Source organism: Panthera onca, chromosome B3 (assembly GCF_046562875.1).
Source record: "Panthera onca isolate mPanOnc1 chromosome B3, mPanOnc1 haplotype 2, whole genome shotgun sequence".
Taxonomy (NCBI): Eukaryota; Metazoa; Chordata; class Mammalia; order Carnivora; family Felidae; genus Panthera; species Panthera onca.
Genome location: NC_138344.1, coordinates 81,223,043 through 81,235,794, shown reverse-complemented (window position 1 = coordinate 81,235,794; position 12,752 = coordinate 81,223,043). Strand labels below are relative to the sequence as shown.

The 12,752-nt window shown below is 35.1% G+C and overlaps 1 protein-coding gene and 1 pseudogene across 4 annotated transcripts in view; one reads left to right on the top strand and one right to left on the bottom strand.

Moving 5' to 3' along the window:
• The window catches only part of NUBPL (NUBP iron-sulfur cluster assembly factor, mitochondrial), a 222,669-nt gene that overhangs the window by 95,105 nt on the left and 114,812 nt on the right, over positions 1-12,752 (bottom strand). The gene's annotated exons all lie outside the window — the stretch shown is intronic.
• Positions 219-1,471, top strand: LOC132668465 (small ribosomal subunit protein uS15m pseudogene; annotated as a pseudogene).

Here is a 12,752-nt window from a genome sequence, read left to right as displayed (position 1 = left end):
ATGAACAGTTGATTAACACATATTTTGTATACTGTATATATTATAGACTGCATGTTTACAATAAAGTAAGCTAGAGAAAAGAAAATGCTAAGAAAATCATTTGGAATCCTAGATTGGTGGAGCCTGAGCCAGCACGGTAGTTAGTGCCTGTGTAACCCAGTTGGTACCACAGAAGGGACAGTGGCCACGGCACAGGCTCCACAGGGTCAGGAGTCACCATGCTGAAGGCAGTGTGGCGGGTGTTGAGGTGGCTTCAGACCCAGACAGTGGCCCAGGCTGCAATCCTTGAGCTGTGAGAGGGGTTAAGAAGATGTTCATGTCTCCCTCTGACCAGTGGTGTCTTCACCTCTAGAGGGGTCATCCTCCTGACCCTTTGCAGACATGCTATCCAGCAACCAGTCTAGCCTAGTCAAGATGATGATTCACCCCCTTCCACACTATTCAAAGACTACCAGAACATTCCTGGAAATGAGAAGGCTAATGATGTCATACAAAGACTTTTGTCTTTGGAAATGGCCTACCAGAAAAAGAAGCTAAAAATCAAGCAAGAGCAGTTGATGAACAAGATCATGGCAAACCATGAGGACACCAGTACCCTGGACACTCTAATGGTTGCCTTGACTGTCAAGATCTGCAGTTATAAAGAATATATGCATAAATATTGAAAGGACAAAGCCCACAAGTGCTATCTGCTGATAAGCAGCAATCAGAGGAAAAAGATGCTCAAAAACTTCCGTAAGACCAACTATAATGTCTTTGAAAAGATATGCAAGGAGTTGGGGACTGAGTATACCTTTCTCCTCTGTACTACTGAAAAGCTCACCACTGTGGTGACCAAGAAGGTTCTGTATATTCACGTTTTCCAGGAGGCACAAAAGCAATCAATCAATCAATAAGCAAGCCCTAAAAGCTGCAACAGCAACCTGGAAACAAAGTCAGAAGAATCCACAGAGTCCTTCCAAAGCTGGGGCAGAGGCAATCAAAGGAAACCACTAAATTTTATTAGATTTTCAAAATTTTTAAGGAAACGAAAATACATTTACAGTACTGCCTTTATTGAAAAACAATCCATGTATAATCAGACCCAGGCAGTTCAAACCATGTTGTTCAAGGGTCAAATGTCCTTTAATTCGTTTTTAAACACAGTGAAGCTTTGAGAGTATATAAAGAACGTGCTATCTCTGGTTTTGATAACAGGAATCTGAAACACAGAATAATTAAATGAGTTGTCCAGAACCTAATCCAACCAACTACTTCTGAAACAAAGTGAGTTCAATAAGGAATGAAGTAAAATCAGCTTAAGTAGTAACATAAATACAACTGTGTTCAGCTTCCTTTCAATACAAAGAACTAGAAATCTGGAGTTAGCCTGAATTCCAAGTCCCATCCTTAGGTTATACTATAAATCTGACTGAGCTGTAGATAAGATTCAGATTATCCATCAGTGATGCTCTTTTCTAAGAAAGGCTCAAAAAGGAGGTAGTGATATTCCTGAATGCCATTCACAACAGTGGATAGTTGCCACAGTGCTGAGTATTTGACTCTGAGTTTTCTGAGCACAGGGCATTTCCAGGAATCAGTTTTTCAGCTGTCCAGTTACAAAATGAGACTTGACAGTAGTCTTTGAGCTTCTCATAAGCAAAGTGTTCTTGTATCCACTCCTAGCACCTACCTTAGGATTTGGCAGTTATTACTTAGTAAATGTTTCTATTAAACGATTGAATGCTAGAAAGGAGAATTACAACAACAACAAAAATTGAGCACTCTATGGACTAAGCTAGAGAAGTAAATATTGCATTAACATAATAGTACCCATTTTAGAAATGATGATAAAACCCAGAGTCACAAAAAAAGTAATGTGTCTAAGTCAGATTTATTTTACACACCTAAGTATGGAATTTGGAATTCAAGCTGAGTCTCAATTTCTAGTTCTTTCCTCTGAATGTCTATGTCTCTTACTCTTTTTTTCAGATTTTCTACTTTTTCACATTCTACATTTCACTGTGGACTGTTTCTTCTAACCAATCTTCTGGTTCACTAATTCTCTTTTCAGTTGTAACTAAGTCGATGTTAAACTTAATGAACAAATTTTAAATAGTATTGTTTAAGTTTTAGAATTATCTAGTTCCTTTTCAAACCTGCTAGATTTAATTTTTTCTAGTTTCCAGGTCCTTGTTAAATCTTCATTCTTGGATTTATTTCTTTGAACATAGCAAACTTAGTTGTTTATAGTCTATCTCTAATAATTCCAATACCTCATCACTGAGTCTATTTCTATTTTCTGTTATATCTGCTAGTTCTTATTCATAGTGCCTTTTGTCCTTTTACACATGATTATTTTTGGCTGCATGTTGGACAATGCAATTGAAAAAAAAAAATTATTTCAAAAAATAAACTGATGCATTGGATAATAGCATCCTCCCCAACAATAACTTTCATTTACTTCTCTTCTCTACAAATCCAAGACTACTGTAACCCAAGTTCTAGACTTAAAATTCCCTGATCTAGCAGATGTTGGCTAAATTAGCATCAGTTCTCTTTGACTCTGAGGGCCCAGTATTCTGTGGTTCCAGCTCAGAGTAAGGGCAGACTACTCCTGGCAGACTCCAGGTTTTATTTATACCCCAGAGTCTTGTGAAGCATCTGAAAGCAAAAATCAGTTTCATAGCTGCTAGGTAGGCTACAATCAACAAATATCCTTAGAACAAAGTAATTTTGAGGAAATGGGGTTATTTCTATCACTTTTATCCTCTCCCAGAATCTTCTAAGAATTTGTGATTCATATTTTACCCAGCTTCTTTAGTTGTCTTTAGCAGGAGAGTTAGTCCAAATTACCTAAATTGCCATTATATAATCAGAATCTTTTACTAAGTCAATTAAATCTATATAAGCTGAGAATAAAAGGAAATGTCTTTGTTAAAAGGAACATACAGCAAACATCATACCTAATAGTGAAAGAGGAGAAATACTGCCATCAATATCATATGTGAGACAAGGTAACTTCTGCCACTATTACTATTTAAAATTCAACTGGTGGGGCACCTGGGTGGCTCAGTTGGTTAAGCGTCCGACTTCAGCTCATGTCCTGATCTCACGGTTAGTGAGTTCGAGCCTGGCATCGTGCTCTGAGATGACAGGTCAGAGACTGGAGCTTGCTTCGGATTCTGTGTCTCCCCCTCTCTTTCCGTCCCTCCCCTGCTTGTGCTCTCCCTCTCTCTCTCAAAAACAAACAAATAAAAAAATTTTTTAAATAAAATTCGACTGGTGATTCTAGACAATGCAATAAGAAACAATTAAGAAATATAAGCATTACAAAAGAAAGGAGCACCTACCTAGAAATTCTACTGAAAAGCTATTAGAATAAATAATACTGTTTACATGGTCAAATACTAGAAAAACAAAAATCCATTTCCTAGACCATAGCAGTTACTAAAATATATAAGCAAAAAGATTTCATTAGTGTAGAAATAATAAGAGTTTAGGAATAACTTAAGTAATATGATGTTTTAATCTTTATGTTCCAGTGAACATAAAAAACTTGTATATTTAAATATAGGTGTCTCTATTATAGGATCATTTATAAAAAGGTAAGACTTTGGAATATAAAATGTGACTGAAATAAATTGGTGCTCTTTTACTTTTATTTCTTTACTTGCTTATTATCTAACTCCCTTACCAGATTATGTAAAAGGGCATGGATTGTGCCTGTTTTGCTCATTATTATATATTCTGCATATACTGTCTAGTACATAGGAGGTAAGATATACATATTTGTTGAAAAATTATAAGTGAATAAACTCATCCAATTTTTGAGAAGCTTTTTAATGTTTTTTATTTTGTATGAAGTTTACATTAACTAAAGTTCACCTTTTATATAGGTGATCAGTTTAAGAGGATTATAAAATCTCAAGTTCAAAATCAGATAACAAATAAGTCGTAACTTTGGCTTTCAAGTATTTAAAAGCAATTTGAAAGAATGATATCATAGAAACATATACTCATAGCATGTGACACCTCATTAAAAAAGATGGAGGGGCAGAAATCAACCAGGTTAGTGACTACAAAATAATACCACTTGAGGAGGGACAAGGAGAATAAGAATCCTACCTCTTGATCATTAAAAAGGTATTCACTTTTGGGGCACCTGGTGGCTCAGTCAGTTAAGCATCTGATTCTTAATTTTGGCTCAGGTCACGATCTCACAGTTCATGAGATCAAGCCCCACATAGGGATCTGTGTCGATAGTCCAGAGCCCACTCAGGATTCTCTTTTCGCTCTCTGCTCCTCCCCTACTCATGCTCACTTGTGTGTTCTCTCTCTCTCACTCAAAATAAATAAATAAACATAAAATTTTTTCAAAAAAGTTATTCACTTTTACAATCATAGAGCTATCTCAGAATCTCATTATAGTTGATGCTTTTGCAAGTTTCTCTGTTCCCAGTAAACCTAGATTTGATTTCTTATGCGCTTTACAAAGATACTTTCATGTTGTAAGGTGGTTCTAACAAAAAAACTTAATGTATCTACTCAAGTAAATACTTTTCAAATAAATCTTTCAAATATTTTATAGCACAACACAAGAAAAGAAACAACCCATTTAACTAAGATGTCAGTTTCCATTTCCTCACTTAGGTTAATGAGAAATAAATATCAAGTAAAAACCACCTGAATCCACTAAAAATATGAGTGTTCTAAATGCTGTGATGCAAAATAGTTGAAAACACTACCTTCAATTTTTCCCTTTGTAACAAAACTTGGATTTCAGCTGACAACTTCTATACTAGGTTTTAACCCAAAGCAATTTAGAAACAGACAAGTCAGAAACTCCTTAAAAATAAATTAGGGCTTATAATGAAAATGCTGACAGATGCTTTCTTTATAATAATGTCTAGTGAGACTACTGTATTTTAGCAATGACTACATCACAATATGTATGCAAGTGCTGAACATTAAAATGCAACAATGTCTAGCTTATAATTAAATCAAGACCATGAATAGTTCAGTAAAACATGTTGTAAAGAAAGTGTGATGTGACAAGAAAATACACTAAGTTAAAATATAATGCAACTAAGGATTTATTAGAACTTGCCTTTCAGAAGATTTAAATAAGAAGAAATATAAACATAAATACTAGCAAGAGAAGTAAAAAAGTAAAAATTCAGTAAAGGCTAAAAATAATTTATTTCCAATGTGAATGGTATGTACCATAATTACTTATGAAACTATATCCATCATGAGATGATCATACTTCTAGACTAAGGTCAAAACATAGATTTTTAAATATATATATATAGAACTTTAAAAAATGTTAGTATTCCTGCTTCTAGGATCTTTCATCAGCTGCTCAGCTTTCTGCTGCTGCTACCTTTTCTACTCACTCTTCATGCTGCCCTTGTCTTTGATTGTTACAAGCCACCATTTCCATCAACCACTACTTCTGAACTCTCCACACCTGTATTGCAACATATAATGGTTGTCAAAGCAATCTGGGGATAAAAACACAGCATAAACAATTCTACCACATTCAAATAAATACAGTAAGCCTTTTTTTACTGAGAGACTATAACTAAAGAACCAACTTCATGTTTCAAAGCAAAGTAGAAACTCAGGAGCATTACACAAACAGCTTCTTTATTATAAAGCTATATATAGGCCTCAACATAAATATGATACCAGTGCATCGCTGATCTTAAAACAATTTGCAATGAGCTTTCTTAAATGACAAACACTATTTTCTCTAATTTCCTATAATAAAAATATTGGATTTGTCCTTTTTAACTTTGAAGATCTAACTGGCTTTATTAAACAAACAGGTAGCATCTCATCTAGACATAGAGGGGAGCTCCTTGGATTTGTCTTTTGCACAGGTATGTTCTAGTGGGTTATTCACTAACTCAGTGGTTCTCAACAAGGGACAATCTGCTCCCCAAGGGACATTTGGCAATGTCTGGAGACATTTTTCATTGTCACGAATGAGAGGAAGGGTGCTACTTGCATCTGATGAGTATTGAGAAGTCAGAGATGCTACTAAAAATCTTACAATATAAACGACAGACCTCCCACCAAATCACCTGACCCAATATATCAATAAAGCCACTGTCACTGTTGAGCAATCTTCTCCTAACTCCTTTGTTTTCTTACCAAGCAGCAATTTCCCATAGTTTCCCTCATCTTTAACCAAAAAAATATTCAAACCATCAACCAAAATCAGAACCAAACTTAAGAAAAATACAAGTGAAGTACATAAATGACTTCCACGAATAACTGACTCATTCATTCATTCAACAAACACATGAGGCACAGTACTAGGCATTGAAGATACTACGGTGGCCAAGAAAGACAAGATCTCTACTTGCATGCAGCTTATGTTCTAGTAATTCTCAAGTTGAAAAAAATCTTCAAACTAAGTAAAAAACCTTCAGTGACTGACACATTCTGGCAAACTGATGCAGCTACGTGGAAACAGTTCCCACTGATAGAGCATTCTATTTTTGAAACTGTCCTTATTACAATAAGCCAAAATAATTTTCACCCTCTGATGATAGTTCTGTTCTGCCAAGTCATAAAGAACAAATCCTTGTTCCATAGGACGACCCTTTACAGATTTAAAGACAGCTATCCTGCATCTCTGAATTTTGTCTCCTAAAAGCTAAAATAATTCCATTAGCACCTCTAGCAGCCCTTATGTAGGGCTTAATACCCTTAAGACATGAGCCTTAAAATCAGAAGGAAATGGGCAAAAACACTAAAGTTTTATAAGAATTTAGGCTATTAGGAATTGCTAACTTTTTTTAACAATCTTGCCTGAACCCACAAAACTGATTTTAATAAGAATATAAATGTACTAACTCTTATGTACAAAGCAATATAGCTGACACGGCAGATATATTATCACATTTAATTATCACAATACTATCTTCACTTTAGATGGAGAAATAGGCTTAGAAAGATTAAAGAAATTTTTCCAAGATTATATCCTTGCCCTAAGCCCATGCTCTTTTTGCTACAGCATATTACCTAAAAATTGTGTTGGTTTTTGTATTTTAATTCAATTACTGAGTTTTCATTATTTCCATCAATCAGTTTTACACTGATGCTAAATCTTGGAGTAGTTTATGCTTAAATAAAGAAGAAACTTGTTCTAATAAAAAAGCATTCTAACCTTGAGTGCCTTTTATTAAGAATATACACATTCTTATACACTTACCATGATGATCACCAAATACTGTATACAGAATTGTTGACTCACTGTATTGTATACCTGAAACTAATATAATACTGTATGTTACCTATACTGGAATTAAAATAAAAACTTAAAAAATATACATATTCCTGTACTACCTACACAACTATCCATACAGACACACACAGGTAAGAGAGAGCTCTCAGCACTGACAGACAAATGATGGCTATCTGTTCTTCATTCATTCTGCTATGAGTAACAATTAAAGAATGTAATAGATTAGCGAATTCTATGTAACATATGCTTTCACAACTTGTTATATTAAGAAAACAATCTCATTAAGAAAGACAATATTCACTGGAAATCTACATACATATTAGCTATATTGGATTGACATACAATGACAAAAATGCTTAAAACTCATTCAGAGAAGTCAAGCAGTATAATATAATGGCAGAGATTACATAAAACAGACTAGAATTGTAGCACTGAACAGCCTCAAAATCTCTGGACCTCAATGTTCTAAACTAAAACTGCAGGAAATAATGGAACCTATCTCAGAGGGTTGTTAGAGTACTATAACTACTTCCATTCTTATCGCCCTTTTCTTCCCATTCCCCCTACTTCTATTCTCTACACACGCTGCCAAAGGTATCCTTTCAAAACCAAAACTAGATCATATCACTCCATTACCCAAAAATGTCCAAGGGTTTCCATCATATTTGGAATAAAATTCAAAATCCTCACTACAGCCTATAAGATCCTAGATGATCCTAGTCCCTGGCTTCCTTGCTCACTTTTACACTTGTTCTCTCCACTTTGAATGTTCCCCCAAATACCTTGGATGGCTCACTGTTTCCTTCCATTATGAGTCTGCTTTAAATATCACCTTCTCAGATAAGCTTTCCCTAATCAGTATCTATTTTTTTTCAATAGCATTGATCACTAACCAATACTATATTGAGTTTTTTGCTTATGTGCTTATTCCTGTCTCTCCCACCAAAAAGAATGATCCATGGGAGCAAGATCTTTGTTTTAACACTCTATCTCCAGCACCAAGCATGGTACCTAGCACACTGTAGATGTTCAACAGTCAATGAGTGAAGTGAAATAATGCAAGTGAAGAGCTTAGCACAATGCTTGGCAAACAGAAAACATCCAACAATGTTAGGTGCTATTACTACCAATTACTAGTATTTCTGTTATTTGTCACACATTCATTAAATAAACCATCACTGAACACTAACTTTGTATTGTGTAATTTTTTAAATGTTGATGTTGGGCTTTGCGAAGTGTTTTGAAAACTAGCTAGAGAGCCAGTGGCATAAGATGATAATTGCAATTCATAAAGTAATTAAATGCTTCCAAGAGGCTTCTGGAATTCTACTCCTGACAGAATTTATGGTTATTCCTTTAACCTCATCTGGTTAGATCCAATTAGCTCAAGCACAATATTAGGCCACAGAGTCATTCACAAAATGTTAACAGTAGGGCACTATAATTTCCTTCTTTAGTATTGTTTTCAAGCTGTTGGTTTTTCTTAAAACTAGAAACCAAGAGACATACTCTGACCATGAACAATCAGAAAATATATAAATCACCAAAGTCACCCAGAGGCAGTGAATGTATTAACAGTTCAAATGAGAGGCAGCTGAGGTGTAATAAAAAGTCCCTTCACAGCTATATGTGACCTTATGCGAGCACGCAGCTTTTCTCTATGCTTGCTTCCTTATCTGTAAAACAGGAAAAAAAAAAAGAGTGCCTCATAAAAATATTACAAAAATGGAATAACATTAAGGAGGTGAGAATTCCAGACAGAAACTAAATGTCTGCTCTCTCAGCTCATGGAATATAAACCCAAGTAATAGTGCAGAATCTACTGGAAATACTTTACACTTTTATGTAAAGTCCAAAATATCTGGCATAGATTCAGTATATGTTGGCCTCATATTAAACTGCACAGGGGAAAATACCTAATTCCCCAGTGTTTTGATGGCAAAAGAATCAGAGAAACTGAGCATCTGTCTCAGGTTTTGTGAGGCACTAATGAAGTGAAAATGATAACAACGCATTTTACAAAAGGGAATCAGCATTTCTCTAGCTTGAAAGATCCCTAACATTCTCATTATTCATATGACTTCTGAAAATTCATGTCATTTTTTTTTTTTATTATTCATTTGTTCATACAGTCAACACATCTTGAAATTCAATTACAGGCCATGTACTATTCTAGATGCTAGAGATGAAAAGAACGAGGCTTGGTCCCTTCCTACCCATAGAGGAATTTAAGGGCTTTTTAAAATAGTTAATCTTAAAGGTTATAGAAGCTCTGAAGAGAAAATCAATTATTTTAGAAAAGGCTTTATAGCAGTGCTGTCCAATAGAAGTTTCTGCAATGAGGAAAATGTTCTTTAATATGTGCTGCCCAATACAATACCACTAGCTACATGTACCTATTGAACACTTGAAATGCAGCTAGTATGACTGAGTCTGTATATTTATTTTGGGAGAGACAGAGAGAGAGAGAGAGACAGAGACAGAGAGAGAGACAGAGAGAATCCCAAGCAGGCTCTGCACTGTCAGCACAGAACCCGATGCAGGGCTCGAACTCACCAAACGGTGAGATCATGACTTAACCCAAAACCAAGAGTCAGATGTTAACCGACTGAGACACCCAGGCACCCAAATTTTTAACTAATTTTAATAGCCACGTGTAGCTAGTAGTTACTGTATTGGACAGCAGAGCTTTACAGAATAGGTAATGTTTGAGCTTCAGTCTTAAAAGAAGGGAGTTAGGAATTACCAGGGGTGAGGGAAAGTCCACAGGAAATGGAAAGAGCACAAACTACATGAAGGCCTGTGAGAACCTTAATGTGTTCAGCTAAGGCTGCCTGCGATATGCAGACTGTGGAAAGGAGAAGAGAGAAATGAGGTTAAAGGGTTAGACAGGGTCAAAATATGAACGCTTTTTAATATCACACGAAGGAATTAAACTTTATTCAGCAGACAGTGGGGAAAACATCAAAGACTTTAAAGCCAGGTAATGTATGACCATACCTATGCTCTAGAAACACAATTTTGATCCTAAGATAGGTGATACATTGAAAGAAGAGACCAGAGGTAGAAAAGATCATATATGCGGCTACTACAATAATCCAGGTTAGATGCTTAAGACTCAACAACTGCAATCACAGTGAGAATGGAGATGAAAGAATGAATTCAAGAGACATTTTGAAGATAAAATTAGTAAGAGTTAAAGAAGTCTGAGATATGGTGGGCAAGAATAAAACAAAGTTAAAACTTCTGAGGTACTAGCCAGGAAAAACAGATAATTTAGGCACTTTCTACATTGAATGAAGGGATACAAAAAGTTTACAGAGTTGTTTATAGGAGAACAATCTAAATATCCATTAATAGTTTAAAAGCTAAATAAATTATAGAATTACTTAAGATAGCATATATTTCTAAGAGTCATTTTTAAAGATTATAAAGATTATACGATACCAGGGTAAAATGCTCACGATGCGGTTAATGAAGTCAGTACACTACAAAGCAGCACATAAAGCATTGTCCCAATTTTGTTTTATATATTGGTAGAATTTTTTTTAAGTGAAAGAATGTGCCAAAAAGTCAGTAGAAGCTAACTTTGATAGCAGGGTAGTGGGCCATTATAATTTCTTTCTTGAACATTTTTTTTATTATCTACAACAATTATAGAATATTTTTACTTAAAAATAAACTTTTGGTTCTAAAGCACTGTACCTTAAACACTGGAGCCTGTGGTAAATTTACTAAATTTTGTAGCCATTTCACAAACAGAGGGAATCTGACATGACCAGATCCCAATTCTATGCAAGTTCATTATGGGAGACTAAATTCACAGCAAACTGAATAAAAGAGGTGTTTTTTTCCCTTTTGAAAAATTTACCACAATTACAGAGTATAAAATGGAATACTTTCCATTTAATTAATTAGTAATGTCTTTTCACGTATGGTTTATGTCTGTACACATACAAGTGGGAATTTGGTATAAACCTGTATTTTATTCTGTGTAGTCATGCAAAAAAAAAAAAAAAAGACTTACCCTGCTCATAGTCAATATCAATTATTCAAGTTCATTTGACATAAAGCAGACACTATATGCTGAAGAAGTGGCTCAGCAATACTAATCTTTTTTATACGTAGATGGCAGTCCCTTTTTGCACTTAACAAAACCTGGCTTTCCAAGTTCTAAATTTAGATTTACAAGGAAATCCTGACCTGGCACAGATAAGCCTACTATAGAGGCATATGGCTGTGGCAAATCCTCCTACATCCTGGATGTGAATAAAATACAAATTAGATAAGTAATGTAATAACTTTCTTCATTAAATAGGAAATGAATAGATTTTTTTCAACTATAAACTTAATCACTTTACTTTGCCATAAGATAGGTTATATGTGTCGTGAGAAATGACATGTGCATTAAAAAGAGAATCTCAAACTAGTATTTCTAGCCGTGTGACAAGCCTTATTCTAACCATTTTACAGAAGTTGAAAATAGAGCTGGAATTAAAAGATTTTTCCATTTTATATGTCTAGAAACCTGGTTTTATTTCCTTAACTAAAATTAGTTGCATATCTTATTTGTATGTTTTCTATTAAAACACACTGGTAGAGAGGCAGTCTTTTCTCTAGGACATTTGTAAATAAGCCCCAGAGCTACATAGTAGAAACGGGCTCATTTAACAAATATAACAAAATTGACCAAGGTCAAACAGTGAGACAACAGCAGATCTAGGACCACAGCCAGATCTCCTGGCTTGAAATCTAGTGCTCTACTCTGACAAGATTACAGTTCTTAAATTAAAATATATTTTCTCTGAAAGCTGAAATAAGGAATACATTTGAGGATACTAGTTAGTGACACTTGGGAAACATCATCTGGCTCTCAAATCCAGAAACTGCCTTAGATGTTTTGGCTAACTACCACATACTGCATAGTGGGCAAGAGTCACTGAAATAATCACTTCACAAACAAAGAGAATTCAGAAATCTGCAACAGCAATTAGCCACCAGTATCTTACTATGTTTCTGTGATCTAATGTCCATTTCCATGGAAACAGAAAAAGAAGTAAGAGGCAGCCAAGAGAAGAGATGTCAGAACTTGTCAGGTTCAGTGGCTAGAGCTGAAAGCTGCAAATGCCATTTTTTTTTTTTTCCAAACAGCATCAGCTGACTTCTGGCACATAATCGATTCTCAAGTTAGGCAATGTCAGCTTGTGTGGAGAAGCATAAAGCTAAAGAACAGACTTAGGTTTCTGTTTTGCTTTTAAGGGCTTAGATTAAGGGGGAAGGAGATACAAATTAAAAGAAAACTATTCAAATTTTTAAATTCCTAGGAATGTAATAGAATTGTTTCAGATTTCCCAAAACCAACAAAAGGATTTCTTAGCTGATGGGGAAAAATACAGGACTACCACAGAGCATTATCTGGAATGAACAACAACAGGGTGGAGACAGGGAAGAGACAGAGGCAGAGGAAGCCAAACTTACAAAGGCCCTGAGACAAGAGAGTGGGTGGCCCTTT